The sequence below is a fragment of the Cynocephalus volans genome, chromosome 1 (assembly GCF_027409185.1).
Source record: "Cynocephalus volans isolate mCynVol1 chromosome 1, mCynVol1.pri, whole genome shotgun sequence".
Classification (NCBI taxonomy): domain Eukaryota; kingdom Metazoa; phylum Chordata; class Mammalia; order Dermoptera; family Cynocephalidae; genus Cynocephalus; species Cynocephalus volans.
Window position 1 is genome coordinate 161,528,232 of NC_084460.1, and position 14,119 is coordinate 161,542,350.

The following is a 14,119-nucleotide window of genomic DNA, read 5'->3' on the forward strand; positions in this document are numbered from 1 at the left end:
ACAAGGTGTGGTTACAACTAACAATTAAGTACCTGACACTGCACTGCCCCTGGATGAAAGAAGGTGGGTGAGGGCATATCAAATAAAAGTAATTTGGTCTCTACTACTTGAAGTGAATAAGCATGATCAAAACATTCTGGCCAATATTTTAAATCTAGCTACATCTACATTAATATTATCCATATGGTACCTTATTCCTTTAGTCAGTGAGCCACAATGTATGAATTATGCATTCATGTACTTAAGTAATCAATTACTATATTATGATAACCAACAATTTTATGATGTTATCACTTTAGAAATGGGATAAATTGCCCTTTTCAGATCATGTTCTTCGAAGAGGTACTTTTAAAAGAGTAAGTTATCCTGTTAAGATAAGCTATGTATTAACTTTGAAAATACAGTTTTTAAAATTTGCTTTTACATAAAGGAAACTGTTTGTCAAAGGTATTAATGGGACACAAACTCTCATATTATGCCTTAGTTTAGAAACAATAATCACCTGTACTCAACTTTTAAATTGAAAACTGCTGGTGGGGGGGGGGTGAGAAAAGTTTATATTATGCCTATTTTATAAATAGGGAATTTAAAATTCTATGTCTCTGAATACTTTAAGATGGTAATTTTATCTTTAACGCAGAATTTGATTTTCTCTTTACCAGTCTCTCTTAATCCTGTTTACCTGATCTCCTCCTCTCTTTGAACACATGTAAACAGAAATTGGTCGAATGAGTTTGCCAATTACCTCACTACCGCCTTCTGAGGAAGACTCTAGAATCAAACTCATTGACTGTCCAGTGACTCCACTCCTCTTGAAAAAAAGAAGACAACCTATCATAATTAGTGAGTTGTTTTTTTTGTTGTTGTTGTTTGTTTTATTAATGACATGTGCCTTAGATAGAACAGGAAAATGTCAAGTGGGTTTAAATATATAAAAGAATGTTGTTAGGGATGTTAAACATTTCTGAAGGTCCTGACCAGAACAAGGTTAATAGGAAAAGCACTCTTTTCCTGAATATGGGATACAGTTGACCAGGTTGACTCTAAGGAAATTTTATATTTAGATTTTCAAGGTTTGTTTCCTTCTTGGTAAACACTGGTTTACCAATGCCAGCCCATAGCTCTATCTGGTGGTGAAATTAAAATGGAATTGGAAAAATCAAATAATGTTGCTCTTGGGGGAAAAGCCATTCTCTTCTAAAACTCATCTGGCTGAAGCTAAAGTTCTCCTCAAACTTTCTACATACCAGAAGAGAGGAGAGGAAACCTCCTCCTGTGGAAATGGGTGGGGGAACCAAACAGAAACATGAAATATTAAGTGGAGGGACAGTCCACATGAGATATATCTCTGTATAGGTATAAGTGCAGAATGTCTTCCCACCTAAGTTATTAGTAATACATTACCTTATCACAAGTTCTGAGCACTTCATATGCATTAATTAATTTAATCCATACAACACAATAAGCAGGAATATTTATGACATCCATTTAGTACATTATAAACTGAGGCACAGAGAGCTTAAGTCACTTATGCATAGTCATAGAACTGTATTTTGAACACAAATAGCTCAGTTCCAAGCCTTTGCTAATGACTATGCCATGCCCTCTACTAAACTATTATCTCTGTACTCTTAACTCTTCTGTGCCAGCTTGCTCATCAGTAACATCTTTATATAAAATGATAGCAAATGATAATAGCATGAACAATATGTGCCAGGTTTTGTTGAAGTATTTTAGATACTTTAGGTATTTCATCTTTACAACAGCCTTGTGAGATGAGTCTGTTACTATTCATGCTTTACAGATGATTACTTGTCCAATGTCAAATAGTAAGTAAATGGCATAGCCAGGATTTGAACCATGTATGGCCTCAGATTTTGTTACTCTCCTTCCATTTGCCAGAGTCTGGTGCCTGGGTCTGGGGAAACCAGATGATCTGGGGCTCAAGAGGGGATGGGCAGATAAGAGAGTTGGAGGAGATTTGGGGTAACTGTGACTTGGAATCTCCCATTGGTTTTTGGAAGCATCAGGGAGGACTATAAGTTTTCAGGGAAACTACCAGCAAAGGTCCATTGAGAGAGGCAATCAGCTTAAACTCTCCCCCCACCTGCTCATTCTCAAAGGAAAACATGAGAAACTGATTTACAGACAGTCACCATACAACATAATAAATGCTCTAATACAGGCCATAAAGAATGGTTAGGGAGGCTGCAGAGGAAGAGTACTATAAAAGATGTAAAATATTAAAACAAAGTGCAATGAAAGAGTGGAGAAATAGTTGGTTCAACTAGGACTTTCACGGAAGAGAAGGTGGCCTTTTGACTAAGTATCAAATGGTGAGTATATATTTTAAGACAAGGTCAAGTCAGGCAAGAGGCAGAGGCTTCTTCCAGGGTAAGGGAATAGCATGAGCATGGCCACAGAGAAGCAAGAAAGGCGTCTCCTTCCAAGAACTGCCAGAAAGACGGTATGGCTGGGATATGAAGCATGTGCAAAAGTAGCAGGAGATGAGGGAGCAATGGTAGGCAGGGGCTAGATTAAAAATCGTAAATACATAAACTGTCAGTGATCTGAGGCTTTACACTAGATGATAGGAGGTCAATAAAGGGTTTAAATCAGGGAAATTACATGATCCAAAATGAGTTTTAAAACAAAACAAAACAAAAAAACTTTGGCTGTATTATGGTGGGAAATGAAATTGAAGCAAGAAAAAACGTTTAGAAATATAACAATATTTTAAGAAAGAAAACTTTGAAAAGTAAAACAGTAGGAATAAATAGGAAGAGACTAATTTCAAGTAAATTTTAAGATTTAGTGTCAACATTCATTAATCAAACAGATGTTTAATAACCTCATATATTGAACCATGCAAAGTGCTAGATATTTTAAGAATAATAAGACAAAGTCCCGTCATCAGGATGCAAAATACAACAATCACAATAATATGCTGAACGATCAAAAAGGAGAAAACTGAACTGAGGTTACCAGAGGTGGGAAAGGGGGAGCAGGAGGTGAGTAAGGGACGAATTGGAAAAGGGCCACGAAAAATGATTATATTGTATAATGCTGAATATACTAATTATCCTGATTTGAGCATCACATATCGGGCACAGGTATTGATATTCAATGCTGTACTCCACAGATATGTACAATTAACTATGTTTTAATTTTAAAAAGAAAAAAAAAATTTTGAATTTTGTATCAATATGTTGTTACTGTTTTTAATCTCACTGATTACACTAACTTCATTAGATGTGGTTGAAAACTGAGCCAAGCCCTTTTCTTAAAATTCTGTAAGTTTGGTCATTAGGTGACTAGATAATTCTCATGGGTGGGGGTGGAGGAGGGAGCAATTTTACACCCGCAAGGGGACATCTGGCAATGCCTGGAGACAGTTTTTGGTTGTCACAACAGGGGGTGTAGTGGGATGGTGGTACCAACGTATGTGGAGTCTTCAAAAAGTTCATGAAAAGATTCGCATTAACTTTTCATTCGATTTTTTCAGGAACATTTTGAAATACCCTCGTATACGGTGTGTAAGGCTAGGAAGGCTGCTAAACATCCTATAATGCACAGGACAGTTCTCGTAACACAGAATTATCTGGCAAAAAAAAAAAAATGCCAGTAGTGCCAAGGCTGGGAAACTCTGAAGCATCCTTTTCTTGTTTGATCAAAAGACGTTGACTCTTCTAGCCATCATTTCTCTAAGTAGAGCCAGAACAAATGCTCTCCTTGACTGAAGCTCACAAGATGACCACAGAACACTTATTAACAGTGTACTCTCCTTCAACAGTAATGCAGAATATTCTATTTATATTCTTACGCTTCAGAGAAAGCCTCCTATTTCTTCTACTATAATTCACCCCCAGAGAATCACTCATCTCCCAGAACACCCAACATTAGGCCAAACAAGTGGTAGATTTGCCAGACTTGAGTGCTGGGAGGAGCTCAGTGATGCATATGCTTATCAGTAAAAATCTTCCTTGTCCAAAAAATTCTTAGTGTCCCCCCATTACTCAAAAAAACAGAAAAATTATCAGGACAAACTTAGCTGTAGAACTCTCCAACTACTTTCCCTTTTATTAATGTGGCAATTAGTCTCTTCTAACTACAGACTGCACTATTGTTAATATGTTTTATCATATACTTCATTGACAAACCATCAGAATAAAATTTTAGCTGGGATTTAATCAAGGAGAGACTGGTAAATTAGCCATAGCATTAGCATGGTAACTCTTCAAAGACCACAAATCAATTAATACATTCATACATAAATAGTTGTGATTAATTACTTTGTCAGTACACCTTCAGTCTCCAACACTCTATTTTAACTATGCAAGCCAAAATACTGATCTGGTTGTTTCAATGCCATATTATAAACATGCTTTAATTCTTTTTCTTTACCATGAGTTTTAAACAGAAGCAAGGAGGTATTGGATACATCCTTTCTAGTTCAGTCTGTTTCAAATACAAATCATTTTACATGCTAAATAAGAGAAACATCTCTTATTTTGGCACAAGGCAATAAACAATATATATTAATTTTATTTCCAAGGTCAAATGTGTACATATGTACCAGGTCAAATTGGTAATGTATAACATAAATATTTCAATTATAATAGGTTTGAAAAATTAACTCTGCTTATTTGAAACATCTACTTAACTAAAGGAAAAAAAAATCACTTGTTTTCACTGTTATTGAGAAATATTTAGTTAAATTTCCATTCCTTTTTTCCTTTGCTAGTGATTTCTACAAAGTGAACATCTCTGAATGCTTCTGATGATTTAAGACCCTGCAGCACCTGAGTATCACTGGGCTGCACGTCAGTTCTCATCCTGTTAGACTGAAGTTACAGGAGATAAGAAGGTAGGACTAAATCAGTAAAGAGATCAGAGCAAGCTGCATTTGTTGAACTTTCAAATGAGCTCCTAATATTGCATTGCATTTCTGTTATTGTTCAACTTTCATTGAAAAAATCAAATGGAGTCTTATATGTCTTATTTTAAGGTAATGATTGATTGTGGTTTTACTTCATAATATATAAGCTTCAACTGAGATAGGCAGCTTAATATTTTGCTCCATAAAAGCTTGTTTGGAAGGGTGGTTCTAAGTGTTGTTGGTCCGTTAGAAACATCTGAGCAAATGTGTTAGGATGCCACTCTGGAGCTTTGATTTAATAAGTCATATGTAGGACCTTGACACATATATTTTGATAAACACATCTCCTCTGTGTCCTCTGAAATGCACCCCTACTGCAGTGTTCAACAACTGCCTTGGAAGGAAAAGCTTTAAGACTTCGGGTTGCCTATTTAGCACTTAGACCATTATCTTTATAAACATACTGATAAAATAAAATTAGAGTCGTTTAAAACATTTTAAATGGATGAAATTTAATGTATTTGGAGAATTCATGTGAAAAAATAATTTCAGGCCCATGTTAAAGACATAGTAAGCATTAGTTGCAAATGATTACCTGACTTCTCTGTAAAGAAGGCAGAATATGGATCTTGGAGAGATGTCCTAGTGATTTTCTAGAGAATAAGGGTTGGAATCTAGTCAAACATGCCTGAACCTATAAAATACACTTTTTCTTTATCTTAGATATTTTCTCGGGCTTATGTAAAGTTCATTTAAAGGACAGTACTGGAAAGCTTGACATGGTCTATTGGCTATGCTACATCAATTACACATAATATTTCATATCTATAGTAGATTATCAATAGGATGTTTATTAAAGAAATTTACTTTTTATATAATAAACTTATTCTAACATGGAATATTCTTTGCCATAGATATAAAATCTACATAGACTTTCTAATCAAATAGCACAGTCACTAAATCATAAGAGTTGCAGAGTCCCATGAGGATGTTTGTAGAGCATGTATTAATATATATGGTTGAATCTGCTAGTGACCCTCCCCTGAGTGTTCTTGAGACTCCTGAGATGCTATAATATTGGTTCCATTTCTAGTTAAATGGTAGATCTCCCAAGGAAAAGTATCTCTGTGATATGAATGTTGAAGATGCCATATACAACTGTTACACAGCTAACTTTGTTGAAAAAGGCAACTAAATAAGTTTTCAGATCATTTATTAGCAAGAGAATAGTGTAAATTTAAAACAAATTAAAAGTAGTGTTTAAGAAATGTAAACTGATTGCTTTTGCAATGCCTTTACCTTCTATGACTAATTCCTATTATCAATTAGGAAGTGCAGTAGGAATAGCTGTAGATCTGTCATACAGCTATATTTAAGTTATAAGGATCACAAACAAAAAGACAGCATTATAAAAAATTATTTTTTTTCTCTCATGAAGAAGTCTGGATACAGGCAGTTGAGCTGTGAGAGATTCATAAATGAGAGATTCGGGCTCTTTCTGTCTTTTTTATTCATCAGGGATAGTCTCCATTTCCAAGACTCCTCAGATCCGAGAGGCTCTCTCCATCTGCAGACATTATGTCAGCAGGAAGAAGGACAAGGTGAAGAAAAACAAAATGACAGAGGCGTAAGCAGCTATCTCTCAGAAAGATTTAGGAAATTGCCACATGTCACTTTTGCTTATAATCTGTTGGCCGTATTTTTGTTACATGGACAAAGCTAGTTACAACAGAAGCCACAAGGTGAAGTCTTTATTCTGGGTAGCCATGTGACCAGATGAAATTCTGGGATTCCATTCATTTGAGAAAAAAAGAGAAAAGGTTTTGGGGAAAACTAGCAATTTCTGGCATGGGATATCATGATAGATTATAGATCTTCAAAATAACTTTAGTAACTTTTATCTGCTAACACAGTGACGCTTACTTCTTTAGGGGCACAAAGTATCAGAAGTAATGAGATCTGTTACATAACAAACCATTTTATTTTGTAGGCTCATAGAATCTCAGAGTCACATCAGGCTAAAAGACCATTTAGTTTACAAAGCACAAAAGGCAAACATTCCTTACCAGTGGTGTCCTAGCTTTTGGTTTAATACTTTGAGTTATATAATTCTGATTCTTTTAGAAAGACCATTCTTGCATTGATCTCAAATGCTTTAGATACTTTTAATTTCCAACCATTCATTCTGGTCCTATTGTTTAAGATGATGCTGAACAAATATTATCTTTCTTCATCAGGACAGTTCTTCAAATACTAGGAAATAGCTGCTTTGCCCCCTTTAGTCTCACGCCTAAAATCACCTTCAGGTCAAATAATCTGCTATCCTTGACCACAAGTTTGAGATTCACTATCATCTAAGTAATCTCCTTCCTTTGGATTTCTGGATGCTAGTAAATTTGTTAAAGTTAATCTTAACATCTGATTCAACAATATTGATTCATCCAAAAGCACAAGACTTTCATTATTTCTTCTTTCTTCCTAGTTCAAACTAAACTAAACGTATCAGAAATGATCGGGCAGCTGTTCACAATATCCTCCTCCTTCCCATCCCCACCCACCTCATTCCCATTGCTTAGATGGAGAGTATGTGCCACATGACAAAAGCTGGGCTCACAAGAACTCCTACAGTTCATTTGTCCTGTGTCCTCTAGCATTAATTCTAATGATCTTGACAAGAAAAGAGTCACCTGGCTTCATTTCCTTTTCTGTTGGATGTCAATTTAACATGACCATGGGGACTATTCATTAGCCTGTGAAACTTCCAGGAAGAGGCAATTTCTTTGCTTTTATTTTAAATCATTTAAACTATTTTAAAACAATCTGAAAATAATATTTTAAATAATTGTACCCAACGGTACAATTTATACACACACATTGGAAGATTAATATATATAGATGCATATGTGCATATGTAAGCACTAATTCCTAAGTAGAAGAATTTGTTAATTAATCATCCTTAACAGCAAAATAGCTTCCCATTAGTCAAGCCTCAGGTTAATTAATTCACCAGATGATGAGTGATATAACTCCAAGTGCTTTCTTCCTAACTACTTACTATTCCATCCTGAAGACATACTCAATATATCTCTCACTGAGCAGCCTGGGTTCTGCTTCCGTGGATGCTGAATTTTAGCACTAGATCAGATAACCACTTTGTTGAACAAAAAAAATATTGAAAGTAATTTTTCTTCGACACAAACCTATTTAAAGTTGGTGAGAATAGTAGGCATCATTTGGGATTGAAAACATGAATGATGTAGGGAGCATCCACAGCCTGCCATTGAGGTTGAAGTAGATTTCTTATACATAATGGCAACCAAGCATTCTAGGAAGAAAAGTCCTTATCACTGCAAGCATGACCTTCCAATCAGAACCACCTGATGAAATGAGTCACTGAAATGCTTCTGTTAGGTAATTTGCAGAACGGAAACATCTGACCTTGTGTCAATAGCTCCATCTGTGCCTCTGGCTGAGAGTCATTGAGCAACTTGCTCCCAGCTGCTTAAGGCGGATGCAGCAAAGATAGACATCAAGACTTCAGAAACTGACTCTCAGATCTAGCTGACACCAGACTCAAATGAGGGTACCGCAAAAGGTTCATGGAAGAATAGAATTAAAAGATAATACAAATCTTTCCATGAACTTTTTGAAGTTCCCTCGTATATCCAACTGCTTATTCCACACCTACACTTGGAGGTAGTAACAGTGAGAATTTTAAGATGGCTCTGGTGACCTTCACAATTCTTCATTTTCTCCCACCCCTAGTGTTACTCTGGAAATGAGAAGGATTTGGCAGAACATTACTGTCTTTGAAGATGGAAGGACCATAAAGAATGACCAGAAATCACCCCTCTGTTAACAACCAGCAAGGACATGGAGACCACAGCCTACAACCACACGAAGCTGATTTTTGCCAGCAACCTGAAGGAACCTGGAAAAGGATTCTTTCTCAGAGCCTACAGATAAGAGCCCAGTCTGTATGAGACCTTGATTTTGACACTGTGAAACTCAAAGCTGATAACCCAGCCGAGCCCACCTGGACTTCTCACCTGGAGAGGAGTGAGCCAATAATGGGGTATTTTAAATTGCTAAATTTGTGGTAATTTGTTATAGAGCAACAAGACGATTTATACAGATGTCTGATAAGTATGTCCAGCTCAATCTGCCTAAAAAACAACTTGTGATCTTTCCTGCCACTCATGTATCTACAGCCTTTTCCTTTTATTTAATGACAATTTCATTCTTCCAGTTGTTCAAGCCAGAAAAACCTAGAGTGATTTTCACATCCTCTTTTTCTCTCGAATCTGTATATAAAATCTATCTCAAATCCTATTTACTTCTATATAATATCCAGAATCTGACTAGTTCCTTCTTGTTCTACTGCTCCCACCCTGGGCTGAGGCACTAACATTCCTCACTTTTTATTGCAAGAGTCAACTAACGGGTCTTCCTACCTCAACTTTAGCCCACTACTCTCCTACATATTTTGTTGGTGCAGTAGACAGAATAATCTTTTTAAAATAAGTCATACCACATCTTTTCTAAAAATCCTGCATCATCTCCCCATTTAACTCAGAATACAAGTCTCTAGGCAATGACCTGAAAGGACTTCAATGATCTGTCCTTCCCCCATCCCATTTTATATTATCATTCCTTATTCTCTGCTTCACTCACTCTACACCAGCTATACTGGCTTCCTTAAAATTCAAAGAACCTGGACACTTTTGCCTTAGAGTGTTTGTTCTAGTGGACCCTTTCACTCTGACTCCAGCTTCATCAAATCCCCCACTTGTTTCAGGTTTTTGCTCTGATTTCACCTTCTCGATAAAACCTATCTGGCCACCCAATTACCATGCTCCCCATCCTCACTCCTGTACCCCAGATTCCCCCTTATCCTGCTTGGATCTCTTTGGTCATTTTCCCATAGCATTAACATTCTATATACTTTTCTTCTTTATTGCATTTTGTATTTACTTTCCATCTCTCTCCAAATAAAATGTAAGCTCCTCAAGGACAGAGAATTTTGTTAGTTTTGTGCATAGATGCATATACCTAAGGCACCTGACTGGCTACCTAGCATACAGCAGGAGCTCACTAAATATGTGTTAAATAAATGAATGAAATGAGGCACTTAGGAACACTGATTAACGGAAACTACTACCTACACATCTGAGGCTCTAGGCTGCCCCCAGCAGAGGCATGTTCAAAGGGACACTGCACAATGGATAGTGAAACTAGAGTTACCTTGGACACATTAACCATAAACCTTGATTAAAAACAACAAATTGTGATACTACATCTCCTTTTTAGGAATTTGCATAATAGGGATAGAAACAATGTGGAATCTCGGCTCTACTACTGACCAACATTGGGACCCTGGTTAAGTTATTTAATCATTCTGTGTCTCCAATTTCTCATTCTTTAAATGGAGATAATGATATAAATCCGATGGAGTTGTTTTAAAGATTAAATGAGATAACAGATTAAAAGTGTCACCAGAGGATATGCACTGTAAGAATATTAGCCTTCCTACCTTCTGTGCATTCTTTGACTTCGGAGTGTTGAACAAACGCCAAGGTATTATCTTAGTGATTCCCTCTGAGGTGGGGCAATCCTGTTATATATTTGGGGAACTTTAAAAAATATACTTCTTCTCCTGACTCTAGAATGGAGATCAGAATGAGTTTCTAGAAACGTTATTTAGAGCCTGCACCTTTCACATTACTCCCTTAATTTGGAATCTCAAGCTTCCTGGTCTATACTGGATTCAAACTCATACTACATACCTCACTTTGACCTCCATTGACTTCTCTCCTCTCCACTTTCCTTCTCTCTTTCTTCGTCTTCCACCGTTATACAATTCAATATAACTCATCTTTCTTACTGCTACAGAACCTGAAACAGGTCTTTGCAGGGTATCATTCGCTACATTTTGCCAAACAATAAAATAATTAGGAAGTGATCCAAGCTCATAGTTTCCCCAGGATGGCAGCCTGTATCATTTCAGGGATCTTATTTCTGTGTTTTAGGCCAGGGAATGAAGAATATCTTCCTAGGGAGCCCTAACTCTACTCCCTGATGGCATCCATCTGGGGTCAGCACTTGGGTACATCTTAAACAGCATCTGCTCTGTGTGAATCAAGTCAGCCAATTTATGTCATCATCCCTGCTCCTGTATCTGCTCTTCTTTCATGATTGTTATGCTTTTCCAAAATATATGTTGCAGCATTCAGAAAGAAACTAGAGCACTAGACTGAAACACAATTTCCCCTTTCAATGCACTTCTTCATTTGCTTATGTTTTTCTCAAAAGTTTCTTGTGGGAATTAAATATATTTTTAATGTTTGTTTCAAGTGTGTTATTTCTTAAAAGAAAGAAGCTTTCTTCTTTCCAAAGTACTTTAATCTTTTTTTTAATAGAATTCCTAAAGCTGAAGCTATAAACATCATTTTCCTCTTTGGAAAAAGACAATTAGGCACCATTTTAAAGAAGGATTTTTAAAGGAGATACTTAAGCACAAGCATACAATAAATGACATGCCGTGAAACATGGGTACAGTTCTAGGCACTAGGAACTCTGCTAAAGCAGAATTATACAGTGAGGGATTTCTACATGATTACAATTCACATTTGGGCAGTCCAGTAATGCCTCACTCCTGGTTTACTCAGAGGTGGTCAGGGGGATGGAATCTCCGAGGACAAGCATGGCATGGCGACAGGAAGTATTTTTTTAAAAAAAAAACTTCAGGTGGGGGCAGACTCTCTGTATTAGTCAGGGTTCTCCAGAGAGATCCAATAGGATATGTGTGTAAATATATGAAAGGGGATTTATTAGGGAAATTGGCTCACATGATTTTGAAGGCTGAGAAGTCTCGTGATAGGCAGTCTGCAAACTGGATGCTGGTAGCTTGGCTCAGTCAAAGGTGGAAAACCTCAGAACCAGGGAAGCTGATGGTGTGGTTCTCAGTCCTACACCAAAGGCCTGAGAGCTTGTAGATCCCCCTGGTGTAAGTCTGGAATCCAAAGACTGAAGAATCTCAAGTTCTGATGTCCACAACAGGAGAGAAGAAGAAAGTATCCCAGCTCCAACAGAAATAGAGTGAGAGATTCACTTTTTCCTCTGCTTTGTTCTCTTGGGGGCTGGGGTGGTGGGTTGCAGTGGATCTTTCCCACCCAGTCCACTCAGGCTTATATGCTAACATCTTCTGGAAACACCCTCCTAGACACACCCCAAAATAATGCTTTATCAGATTTCTATATATCACTCAATCTAGTCATGTTGACACCTAGAATTAACCATCACACTAAGTAGGGTCATTGACCCCTCCATTTCCCAGATGGTGAAATCCAGTTTCAGAGAGGCAACGTGACTTGCTCTCAACAAGTATGTGATGGTTTACAGCCTCAGTTTCCTCACATGTAAAAGGAGCGCTGTCTGCGCTTTCTTCGTAGCATTATAAAACATGGATTTTTGCATCTAAAATCAGCCTAACATCCCATATACTCAGTATGTGAGAGAATTGTCTCAAAATTGACTGAAAGGTGGGAAAGGATATGCCACTGAATGATTCACTCTGGTGAGTCAGACTTTGCTACAGAAACATATTTCTCATATCTTCTCACACACCCCTTTTTAATGAACCAAGTAGTATGTAAATAAACAAAAATAATGTGGCCCTTGTTCTTTAAGAGACATGTAGTTAATTAGTGAGATATTAATGTAACTTTACTATGGAAAGTTGTTTTAACCTTCTCTTTTTTCCTGTCACTCTGATTCCATCAAGCTAACCATTCACTAGTTGTAAGACACAGAATCTGTAAAGGGACTTCCTAGTAAGTACCCAAATGCTTGGGAGGTGAAGCACTGGCATTATATGCTGTTCCTCAAAGGGTGGCCCTATTCTAGCATTAATAAGTCACAGTTCCATAGTTACACAGGAAATATTTATGCAATGATGACTCTATTTCCAGTAATCCAATTTAGGCCCTGAGGCAGGATAGAAAGGTAAACAGTGAAATATTAAAAGTGTTTTAACAGACATATAAATAAAATGCAATGAGAGAAAGAGGAAGATGAGATTAATCCTAATTGTTGAGGGTGGGAAGAAACAAAAGGCTTTAACCAAGGAAGTGGTACTGAAACAGATGCTCTGGGGATAGGTGAGATTCTAATCTGTATTGACAGAGGAAAGGCAGAGGGAATTACCTGAGCACATTCATAAAGACGGTGTATTAGTTTCCTGTGGCTGCTGTAACAAATTCCCACAAACTTGGTGGCATAAAACAACAGAAATTTATTCTCTCACAGTTCTGGAGGCCAGAAGTTTAAAATCAAAGTGCCAGCAGGGCAGGGCCCTGCTCCCTCTGGAGGCTCTAGTAGAGTATCCTTTCTTGCCTCTTCCAGCTTTTGGTAGTTATTGGCATTACTTGACTTTCTCTGCTTGTAGCTAAATTACTCCAATCTGTCTTCACCATTACATCTTTTTCTCCTCTGAGTGTTTTTCTCCTCACTATGACTCTTATAAGGACACTTGTCATTGGATTTGGTGCCCACCCAAATAATCCAGGATGATCTCATCTCAAGATCTAAGGCATAATTATCCTTTTTCCCAATAAGGTAGTATTCACAGGTTACAGAGATGTGAGATGAATATCTCTGTGAGGGGGTGACACTTTTCAGCTTACCATGGATGGAAATATGCTTTATGAACATCTATGTAACCATACGTGTGTTGGGAGAGTAGAGTTGGGTTCAAGGCCAGTGAGAGTAAGATGTAAGACATTCCTTGAAAGACTTTTGGAGTCTAGTAATACACTAGCATACTTTACTTTGATCCTGTTTTGAAAACTACCAAATAGTTAAGCTAAAGATGTGTGGTTATTGTGTGACATCAACACTTGATTTTTTTGTTCATTTTTTAATGAAGTAATAGCCTTCATTAGATAATATACTAAGGTTAGATAATTTACTCAAAGTTACATCCAGAATTAAGGGCACCATTTAAGTGGAAAATTCAGAATCCAAATAGGAGTTATCCAATTGTAATGTATTTTTGAAGAAAGCTTTTTAACTGTATTCTCCATTTTCCTTCAAATTATTGAAGACACCCAATCACTCCACACACACACACACACACACACACACACACACACACACACACACACACACACACACACACACACACACACACACACACAATGAAGTGTGCACTGACTTCATCAATGAGTTCTTAAAGGTCAA